Here is an 11641-nt window from a genome sequence, read left to right on the forward strand (position 1 = left end):
TTTCATGACAAATTTTAAGACTTCCAATGCACTTATCCCTAATTACTAAGAAGAAGAAGAAGAAGAAGAAGAAGAAGAAGAAGAAGAAGAAGAAGAAGAAGAAGAAGAAGATTATAGACCACAACCCAAAACTAAGACAATGCAGCTAACCTGAAAGATAAATGCCGCACAAGAAACCTCAGCATGAAACTAGTATCAACGCATGCTACGCCGCCCCACCCCCGACACCCCCCTCGGGCAAAACATCAATCATATTGTATATACGCTGGCCTGCCTTCTGCTGGATCTGCAAAAGACAACACATTGACAAACCAAAATCAGCGAGCACATTGGCTATGGGAATCCATGGGACAATAACTATCTGCAACTCCAAACAGTTAACTTCGATTAGGTACAAAGAACACACTTCCTCATTCAGAACTAAGACATTGTACATCACATTCAGACATTATGTGAATTTGATTATACAAGTATATATAGGAGGGGCGAGCTGGTGTCACTTCGAAGCTTGCCATTTTGTAATGCCTTTGTTTCACTTTTGGCAACGAAAATAACTCTTGAATATCATTACGGGCAAGTTTGGATTAGTGTGCACTTGTACATCCAGGAGAAAAATCGATTCCAAACTAAAGTGGGTTCAGTTGGAAAAATTATCACATTCTTTGCTAAAAACAAGACAGCATCAACTGTGCCCTTAGCGTATATTGATCTACCACAAACATTGTGCTGAAACTCGAAAGAAACTCTGTAAAAAATAGATGAATATTTTGTGATGTTCATCTCTAGATAATCATATGAAATAAGGTGGAGATATCAAATACTCTTTGGAACTCCCACCATCTCCATTTGTTGCTTAGGATCACGGATCATCTGGATCCAATGGTATCCTGAAGCAAAAGCACAAATAGGTGTGAGATATTTTTATTTGTGGAAATACTAATAATAATTATCTTAATTACAGAATCAGCAATTACAAAGATTATTGTTACGGTTTATTGTCTACCGTGCCATTCACTCATGCATAATCTAGAAGATATTCAAGATGCAAGTATAAAACGAAGGTTTTGCCCCATAGGCAAGTAGGCCAATGGTATAAGAACTAAACCTAAAGACCTCTTAGCTCTTGCCGGAAGTACATAATAACAAAGCTTCATCAAGATTTAAGGAACAAACTAAAAAACAAAAATCATGCGTTTGGCCAAGAATTAATCTACAACCTGCTTACTAACAATTCAATTCATATAAACCCAGATAAATGATCTGGACTCGCAACAAATATGCATATGTTTAAATGATTTGGACTCGCAACAAATATGCATATGTTCCTCAACATGCCTTTTCAGGATAAACTAAATAAGAATTAACAAGAATTTCCCAATAAATCGAGTCAAAGTCACGAACATAATTTCACAACCCACCTGATACATGTCAAAAGACACTCCCAACTTCTTGAAGCAAGAAATTACCGCCTTAGCTGTTCCAGATGTGTCCAATTTGCTTGATTGATGGGACTCCATCACCTATACTTTAAACAAATTCAACAGTGCCGCCATCAGCACATCCAAATGTGAACTGAAAACAGCAAGAACTTACTATACCATGTCTACAATATGAATTTGGCATCATTATGTCGAGTAAAATAGTAGAGTGTTGCAATATTATAAATTAACCCAAATTCATTGCACACGAGTAAATGTTCATCAATCAATGCAAACCACCAGACCAGACCAGACCACAGCAACAACGAATACCAATTCTCAAGGTATTCTTAAGAAAACAGCATAACAATTCTCAAGGTCTTCCACTACAGCTCAATGCACCAGAATAGACATCAACGATGCACCTTCACGGCACCAACCGCCGTGCTCCTTCTCATCTTCTCCGTTTCGCCTTCTTCGTCCTTCTCCTTCTTCGTTTCGAAAAGGTAGCTCTCGCTCTGCTCAGTGGAAGAGATCTCTCCTTTTCCTTGGCCGAGCTTCCTTCACTCTTTCTATGTCTGGTTCTCTCACCTTCTGGTTCTCTCCATAGCCGAAGTTCTGCAGCTCCCTCCTCCTCTCTGAGGAAGCTCTCTGCAATTTGTTCTCTTCCATGGCCGACGATTTCCCAAAACCCCACAAAAAGAATATTGGGAGCGTGCGTGAGAGAAGTCAAGGGAGTAAAAGGCCTCAGGTTGTTTAAGTTCTGGTGGGCTTCTTTAAGAAAACAAGAAGCAAGAAAAACAAATGGGCGCGAGGGGAAGTAAAAAGATGGGCTTCTGGAATTAGAAAAAAAAAGAAAAAGGAACCAGGTGCATGGGCTTATCTGACCCAAAAATCTATTATTTAAAGAGGAAAATGGGCTAGGCCCCCTACCCTAATTTGTTGTTATTATTATATTTTTTCATTTTTATTCATTTTTTTATTTTTTTATCATTTTCGTTCTTTTCATTTTTTTTCTTTTCATATTCGTAGATATTTTCTTATATTTTTGTAAAGAACAAATATTTAAAAAGTCGATAAAAATTCGACTGTCAACAAAGGGGCATTTATTTTTAGTAGTGTCTTTTAGGTTTCTAAGGGACGCAAAAGCAATAGATAAACACAGATTCATCAATCAACAAACAAGCATTAAGACAACTCCCTCTCATATGCACAATAATAGAGACCAATCACTTTTTCTTAATTATGTGAAACATGACAAAAAGCTACGCGATACATAGAATTAATCAAACAAGTACCTTGTTAACCTTAAGCGCTAGTGGAAAATGAAAAGTTACATTAAGTAGCAAAGCATTCATCAAATAAATAAAAGCCTACTATAACACGAAAAGAGCATAAAAACAGGAAAGTGCTCCGTAACATCCCTAAACAATGGAATTCAAGGTCCAAAACATATTGTGTTTGACTAAAGAGTCGCTTCTTTATGTGAGAATAAGGAGATAAAAGAAGAATCGTGACAAATTTCGTCTCTACTTCATTTTTAAGACAAATCTAGGCTAATTTGAATATAACTACCACTTGTTATACTCTCTTTTTTGCTAACACCGTTGCCGGATGCCTATCTTGATCAAGATTGGCTTTGTAAGTTGGATTGCGGCCATTGCTTTTGCGACTGCTGCATTGCGAAATGGATCAAAGTGAAGATTATTATCCAATTTGCAAAGTGGCGGCAGCAGCACTAGCAATACGAACAAGAGAGATATCAAACTTCAAAAGATTTCACATATGAAAAATTTCAAATTTGTGAGGAGATCAATCGACCCTTTTTCTTTTCTTAGACAATTTAAATTTGTAATTGACAACATTTCTATTTCCCCTCTCATCTTTATTTGTTGTGAAACCATCGCTTGTCAAGTTTATAGTCTTTGACATCCTGACCATCTCTCTTTTAACAAGTGGTTATGCATTTTCCATGGAGAACTTCCATTTTGAACTATTGTGGGCCTTCAAAGTTTAAACATCAAACTTCACTAACGAGAAAAGCAGGACATTTCCATAAGGCTCCCATGTCACAAGCTCAAACAGTAGATTAGTTGCCAACGATGCTAAGTATGAGAGAGTCGCCACAAAATTACAAAACTAGTCTACTTTGCATCCTCTGATTTTAAGACGCGTGCTTTGCATTGCAAATTATCAAAATCCTACACGTCCCAAAGAGAAGCTGCAGCTGCTCAAGCTTAATGATCCATTTCCAGAACAAGTTTTGCAATTTTCACTACTCTATTACCATGTGAAGCAACAATGAATATGAAGACATTCTAAAAGCCAGAGTCCTGAATTGGAAATGCAGCATCTGCCAAACAAATACTAATAATGATTATTATAACAATGCTAAGAAGAAGAAGAAGAAGAAGAAGAAGAATTGAGACTACAACACAGAATGAAGACAATACAACTGACCTGAAATATAAATGCCACACAAGAAACCTCAGCATGAAACTAGTATCAACGCATGCTACCCTCACGCAATACATCAATTATATTGTATATACGCTGGTCTGCCTTCTGCTGGATCTGCAAAAAGACATCGCAATCAGCAATTGGATATGGGATTTATAGGGACAGTGATTATCTGCAACTCCAAACGGTTAAAATCGATAAAGATGCAAAGAACACATTTCCTCATTCAGAACTAAAATATTGTACATTGCATTCAGACATTATATGAATCTGATCATATAAGTTGGCCATTTCATAATGCCATGTCTCATTTCTGGTAAGTAAAGAAAAAGAATTCTTGAATATCATAACGGGCAAGTTTTGATTGATTAATGTATTTGTACATTGAGGAACAAATTTCTGTTGGAAGAATTATCACCTTCTTGGCTAAAAACAAGACAGCACAGTTACATATTGATCTACCACAAACATTGTGCTGAAACTCAAAAGAGACTATGTAAAGGAGATGAATATTTTGTGATGGTCATCTCTAGAAAAACTTATGAAACAAGAAGGTGGAGATATAAAAAAATAATCCATAATTATGCTTCGTCTGGTGATGACAAATGATACAAATGGAAAGCATGATCAGAAAAATACTCATCTGGAGCTCCCACCATCTCCGTTTGTGTTGTTTAGGATCACCAATCATCCGGATCAGATGCTATTCCAAAGCAAAAGCATAGATAAATGTGAGATATTCGATTGTGGAAATACTAATAACAATCTTAATAATAGAACCAGCAATTAAAAAAGTTATTGTTACGGTTTATCTACTGTGCCATTCACTCATGCATGATTTAGAAGATAATACAATATGAGAGTGTAGATCGAAGGTTTTCCCTCTTAGGCAAGTGGGCCAATGGCATAAGGATTGAACCCAAAGACCTTTTAGCTCTTGCAAGAATTACATAAAAACAACGCCTCATCAAGATTTAAGGTACAAACTAAAAAAAAAAAATCATGTGTTGGACCAAGAACTAATCTACAACCCGCTTACTAACAATTCAATTCATATAAACATAGATAAGTGATTTGGACTCTCAACAAATATGTACATGCTTCTCAACGTGCCTTTTTCTGGATAAATAAAAGAAGAATCAACAAGAATTTCTCAATAAATCGAGTCAAGGTCACAAACATAATTTCACAACACACCTGATCCATGTCAAAAGACACTCCCAACTTCTTGAAGCAAGAAATTACCGCCTTAGCTTTTCCAGATTGTCCAATTTGCTTGATTGATAGGATTTCATCACCTATACTTTAAATAAATTCACCACTGCCTCCATCAGCACATCCAAATATGAACTGAAAACAACAATAACTTACCATACCGTGTCTACAATACAAATTTGGCATCATTAGGTCAAGAGTAAAACAATAGGGTGTTGCAATAGTATAAATCAACCCAAATTCATTGCACACGAGTAAATGTTCATCAATCAATGCAAACCACCAGACCAAACCTCAACAACAACGAATACTGATTCTCAAGCTATTCATAAGAAAGCAGCATAACACTCGGTCTTCCACTGCAACTCAGTGCACCAGAACAGACATCAACGATGCACCTGTTCAAACTAGCAAAGAAAAGTGAGAAGTAGTAGAGGGTAAAACCACATTATTGTTTTTTAAGGATGGAAGATCCCCCGATCGCTCAAAAAGTTTAGCAAAAAGGTAACTACGAAAAACCAGAGGGACTCAATTGCCACGAGGTTCCAGCTCTCGTGCTTCCCAAGATAGCGATATAAAAAGCCTATTTCTCACCTAATAAAAAATCTTTTTTCTCCCTCTTATTTGTTTCCCCGAACTTCAGTGAAGATAGTAGTTCGATGTATGAGCACCCGAACTCCAATCTCATTCCCCATTCTGGTTAAAGGGTCGCTTCACAACAAATGGCAGTGTACTCAAGCACCATTCAACTTGATAACCAAGCAAATCAAACATGACGAGTTAAATGATAACCGGTAAAATACAACAAATCTAAGGATAAGAACTATATAAAGATAAACTTACAGGATAGAATGAGACCTATATCAGTAAGATTAAGAGCACCTAATCTGCCTTAAGTCCCACGTCCGCTTAGCACACCAACAATGAGTCACCTATAATCTCACTTGGCCACCGTCTTTTTTCTGCTTCGTGATTTAGGTAGTGTCTTCTTTGTATCATTGTGTTTACGTTTTATCTTTGTGTTGATATAATGCAGAAAAGAGATCAACAGTACCTAATTGACAAATTGTAGGACATAACTCATAGAGCTTCCATTCTTACTACCTTATTTTTCTTTTTTCATGCATGGTTTATCTTACAACCAATAGCTCTCTCAAAAGTATCTAATCAAACAGTGGTGAGAATTCTAATTTTAACATCAGCTACATGTGCACTTAAACATCCATAAAATCATTAATCGTGACCCAATCAAAGGGATGAACCATACAAGACAGAGAGCAAAGTGAGGAGCGAGGGGAAAGCGGATTCGAAATAGTGAGAACTGAACACCTTTAGAGAATACCAAAGAAGGCTCCTGGAAATTGCTCTGCCATAATTTCCATCGCTGCAAGAAATGCCACAACTTACTAAAAACTAGAGAATAATTAGGACGAAATAAGAAAGTGCAAAGATGGCTAAAACTGAACAAGGATCGTGGATTATGTTAGCTGCTTCCCCACTTGTTGGGAAATCACTGCATATAAACTTGAATCTTCGATCGCATAGTAGAGCCAATCCTGTCTCCTCTAGTAGTTCCCATTACAAATGGAACTCCAACATTGCAATACAGCTCAGCATTACCTTCATAATAGAAAGAATTTAACTGAACTTATCAAGTGAATAGTGACATATTGCCTCGTGTAGTATCCTGTTAAGGTTTGCAAATTTCACAAAATTCCTGGATTTCCAAACAATCAAATAATCCTCCTAGTCCTATTTTAATGGAACTTTGAAAAATGAGACCTCTCTTTCAGCAAATGAATTTCTATCAATACTTTCCCAAAGGATGTGTTGCTTACTGTTCATTGCAACAGGCACGGTGTAGTCGACCACGATCATATTCGAGTGTTCACAAGAGACCAACGCCACAATGCTTTCTCTATCTGAAGGTCCGTGCACCTTAATCTCTTTGCCACATACCTCTACGGTTTTTCCAGCCTCTTTGGCACAGCCAAACGGCATGGGGATAAGATCGAGTCCTGCAAAAATCCGTTGCATTTATAACAACCTTCCCCATTTTGCTTGAACAACTGTTCACTTGCAGCAGTAGCAAACATGCAATGCATCCAAAAAAAAAAAGGCTGGAAAATATCGAAAAATTTATTGACATGTTTTAGTAACTTATGATTTAATTTATTTATAAGAGAGAAACAAACGCACATACAAAAAGAGGTAGAGATGAGGAACATAGCATAACATAGCTTCCAAAGTCAATCACTAATCAAAGGATTTTCCCAAAAAAATGAATCTATACATAAGGATATCTACGTAATTATTATATTGTTGTTTTACTCTTTGGAATGTGAAAAAAAAAAATTACTAAAGGAGTGAGTTTTAAAAACAACGGGAGGGAAAAAGGCATTAAGGAAAGAATTCAAATGGAAGTAGAATTAAATAAATGGCAACAAAAAGAAAATTCAAGTGCCCTAAAAATAGATAATGACTAGATTTTGCTGCCACTAAATTAGTCAAATAATTAATGTATAATCATATAAGTTTATAGCCAATTAGGGAAATGAATAGAATACAGCAAACCTGAACTAATCCAATTAGCCTTGATGAAGAAAAATGAATGCACAAAGAAATGTTATGATGTTTATTGTTGATATGTGTGTTGGTGTGTGTAAAAGCAAGTTGTCCCAAAGTAGACCTATCTAAAATGGGCAAAAGAGAGTATATGGTAAAATATCTTTTGTCTTCCCACGAAATTGTCAATGTGTATAATTTCTTGCATTCATATACTTTTATTTTCTTCAACAATTTATTATTGTGGGATTTCCTTCCACCAATATTCATGAGGATAAATAATCATCTTCATACGAACCATTGGCAACCATTTTATTTCCATAAGTTTTTCCTATTCTTCCACTAAATGAAGTAGGTTTGCATTTTTAATTAGTAAGCTATATCTTGTCAATAATTGAATTGCAATTTTTTTTTTTTTTTTGTGTCTAAGTTGAAATTTGGAATGATCACTGAAAAAATGAAATCTTATGTCACTAATGTAACAATATCGACTTCATATACTTAACAATAATGAACAAATTCAAATTGAGAAAATATTTATAAAAAAAAAAAAACCGTTAACATACGCCAATGAGAAAAATATGTAAATAAGTAGATGAAAATTAGGTAATTCTAACGGTATGTACGGTCAACTAGTACCTAAGTTAAAAGATATCAATTGACCATTTTAAGAAATCAAATTAACGAACTCAGATATATCGCTTACCAATATGATAACAAGTACATATTTAACTTACAAATCTCATGCTAGATTCCAAACCTTAGTACCGTCTACATCGGATAAGAAAATTGTTACCATTTACAAGGAATGATATTAAAAGGTCTTGCACTCTTTTGGTGGATTACTTGGAGAATCTACGAAAAAAATTAAGATTAACTAAGATCAAACTATTTTTAATATTGTGGGAGGGGAGAATAGTAGACCAAGAAAATAATTAATTCAATAAAACAAGACTAGTTCGAGAATCAAATACAAATACAAATGTAAGATGACAATTCAAATTAGGATTCCTTGGCAACTAAAAAGAGATGTCAAATTGAGAAAGCTCTCCAATTTGGTAAGTTGGAATTTACTCAATCGGGCATGAGGAAGGATAATATAAATAGAGTAAGTTCTACACTACCAACTTATCTTCTTAAAGTTTGTCTTCATTTTGGTATCATCTCATCTCTGTCTTAGTCTATGCAAACTACATCAAAATTCCCTTGAACTCTCACATCGGTCTAGATCTTCCAGGTTATTTTTCATTGGCTCTCTTGATCTTTTTTTCCCTTTCACATCCCTTTTTTTCTCCTTAGCATATGGCGTGATGTAGGTAGTTTTTCAACTTATACACTATGGTTTTTTTCTCTTTATTTCAAATGTGAAAAAGAATTTGAAGAGTTTGTATACTACATCCATTGTTCAGATCTTGGATATTTTTGATAGGTGAATCATTTTTCTTTAAGTGATTTTTTATTATTTTATAATCTATATTTTCATTAAGGTATCGATGTCTATATGCTTTCTCTTTTTTCATGCCAAAGTCTTTTTGTTGCATTTTACAAATTTTGCTTATAATGATGGAGAGATTGTATGAGAAGTATCAATTTCAAGGGTAAAGAATCGCATTTTGAAAACTAACATCATCTAACAACTCATTGTATCTTGGAGGGTGTAGGATATTTTACTAGCAACCAAATTATTCAGATAATATAAACCTATCTATTATATTTGATTGTCAAGACAGTCATACACGTAGATTCAAATTCTAAAATTGATCAATTCAATGATCAATTGGTGATCTTAGTTCGTTCCCTAGAGAATCAATGATTATTTACTCACCTTTTTTTTATAAAAATAATTTTTTACATGTATTTATCATTTTTTTCATGAATGGCCATTTCTTGCAGGCTAATTTCCATCAAGGTTTACTTTTGGCTGGTGCTTCTCAAATCAAGTACGTATATTCTCTTCTTTTTCTTTTTTTTTTTCCATTCCATATGGTATTGAATTTGTTTGAAAGCCTTAATAAATAGTCAGGGATGTTTGTGGTTCTATGCTTGTAAAGTTCATTCTAGCAATTTCGTTTGATTATTATTAAGGTTCATTCTAGCCATTTTTCTTGGGGTGGGTGACCTTAGGTGAGGCCCAATGACTCTCGCTCAGATCTGGGACGAGGGTCGCGCCCTCCCCAGATTTGGGTCAACAGGCCATCACCGAGAGCCACCAAGGCCTCACCTAGGGGCCAGCGAGGGTGACCTTCACTGGCCCTTCCCAGCAGTTTTGGCAACGACCAATAGCAAGGGCTTGGCCAATCCATGGGTGATTTGCGTGTTTTTTTTTAAGTTGGTGGATGAGTTTGTTTTTTTTTTGTTTGAAATACTTTTTATTTTTAACCTTATTTTGTTTGTATTTGTAATTTTTTAATGCTTTTTGTGACTTGAGAACTTGGTAAGCAAGTCAGCATTTTTTAGTTAAAGTGAACAAAATCAATGAAAGGACTTGATCGGACCAATTTGACAAATTTTAAGATTTTATTACTCTTTTTATAACTTTCAAGACTTAATTGCACTTTCATGACTGATTCTAAAACTTTAATCCAACTTATCCCATATATTTATTCTACAATTTCATCAAAACCTTGATAAATTTATTGCTTATGAATCTTATCAAAATTGTCTTTAGCGACCGATTAGAAAATTATAGCTTTATTGCGATATAAGGTCAACCACAACAAGTTTTTTTGCGAGCTATTATAAATATGACAATTAGCTTGGTTTGAAAATTTTAAATCCCATTTCCAAGATTTTTATTTCAATCCCACTATGTGTAATTCAATTACTTGTCTTACTTACCCATTCTCCTATGATAAATCAACTAAAAGAATGTGTAGGCATTGAAAGAAAATTTATAGCATTTGAATTCTTTTTCTTGTTTTATGTCTACTACGAGAGCAATTACATTACGACTAAGCCCCTCCAATACTTTGAGTAGGATTTCATCCCTCGACGAAAAAAGACTTTTTCGATGCATATACTACTAATTTTGATAGAATACATACAACCCCTCTAGTAAATTGATTTATGTTCATATATAGTTTTAATATGAATACTAAATGGTCATTACGCATCGATCATACATGGTTTAGCATTTTTTTTCTAAGTAAAATCACCAAAATAAGGAATTCTATGCACTTAGCGGATTGATTCACCATTTGACAACAAATGCATGCTTTCATATCCATAACATCATTAATATAAGCATAGAGAAATAATATGAAATCCATTCATTTGCTAGAAAATATTTTATATTTTTTTTTCCATGATTTAGTAATCTCATCCTTTTTTTCTCATGATTTAGTACACACACATATATAAATATTTTTATTATAATATTCTCACGAAAGAATTTTACATTTACAGGCCTCCACAATGGAAAATCAAAATAACAACACAATTGACCGGAACACAAATGAACTAACGTGACCCAAATGATTTTCCAGGAAGTGACGCAGTTTCCAATCACCAGAGTACAATGGAGAACTTGACGGGGCTAAATGGCCACATACAACTGAATATAACCAGTCAATTTACTTCTGTGGCATCTAGATTGCCAGGATGGGCGAGTAGAGGGGTGAGGCGAGCTAGAGCTCATCCTGATATGTCATCTCCTTCACCATGGACTGCCATCCAATTGAGAATACACGAGGTATGTTCCAAAAGATGTAATATTATTATCTCTGCGTATTCATGTTTCATTCTAGGACTAGCGAGGTCTTATTTATAGTACTAGATTTGAAAACTCAATAAATTTCGCATAATTCTCAATTTGGTTCCTGAATTAAGTATGATAATCCCATTGGAAATCTCATCAATATAATTCCGTGAAAAGAGTATTTGAGATTGAGAGCTTTAAATTGAAACTGATTTTTACTACCAAATATGTGAGGCATTTCCATGTACCTCATGCTCTTGATGCCAAAAGACACTCACATTGTATT

The 11641-nt window shown here is 34.8% G+C and overlaps 1 pseudogene; it reads right to left on the reverse strand.

Moving 5' to 3' along the window:
• Positions 1-205: 205 nt before the first annotated feature.
• On the reverse strand, positions 206-10500 carry LOC108958260 (annotated as a pseudogene).
• Between the last annotated feature and the right edge of the window lie 1141 nt (positions 10501-11641).

This window comes from Eucalyptus grandis, chromosome 6 (assembly GCF_016545825.1).
Source record: "Eucalyptus grandis isolate ANBG69807.140 chromosome 6, ASM1654582v1, whole genome shotgun sequence".
Lineage (NCBI taxonomy): Eukaryota > Viridiplantae > Streptophyta > Magnoliopsida > Myrtales > Myrtaceae > Eucalyptus > Eucalyptus grandis.